Consider the following 477-nt stretch of genomic DNA (forward strand, 5'->3'; position numbering starts at 1 on the left):
AAATCTTCAAAGGGATTCAGTTAAATACGGATGCATCATATAGAGTATGCATCATATAGAATGTATGTGACGATCAACCAAGTGGGCCAATCTACTCGTGATTATCAGACTGGTGGTACATGATACAATTGATTTCGTCAGCAGACGTCAGAAATCGATTTGGGTAGGTTGTAAATTGTCATCACAAAGGTTCCAGGCCAACAAAGGTTTGAGGTCAAGGTGGTGGCCCGGGCCATGTCAACTGTGAGCGACACTTAACCTATCGGCTCATCAGCATGCCCACCGACAAATACGAACACTGGACCCCCTCCCTGTCAGTAGAAACAGGGTGGGGTGAATAAATCAGCGATCTTGGTGATTGTACATAAATCTTCAAAGGGATTCAGTTAAATACGGATGCATCATATAGAGTATGCATCATATAGAATGTATGTGACGATCAACCAAGTGGGCCAATCTACTCGTGATTATCAGACT

Source organism: Gregarina niphandrodes, assembly GCF_000223845.1.
Source record: "Gregarina niphandrodes unplaced genomic scaffold scaffold00002, whole genome shotgun sequence".
Taxonomy (NCBI): Eukaryota; Apicomplexa; class Conoidasida; order Eugregarinorida; family Gregarinidae; genus Gregarina; species Gregarina niphandrodes.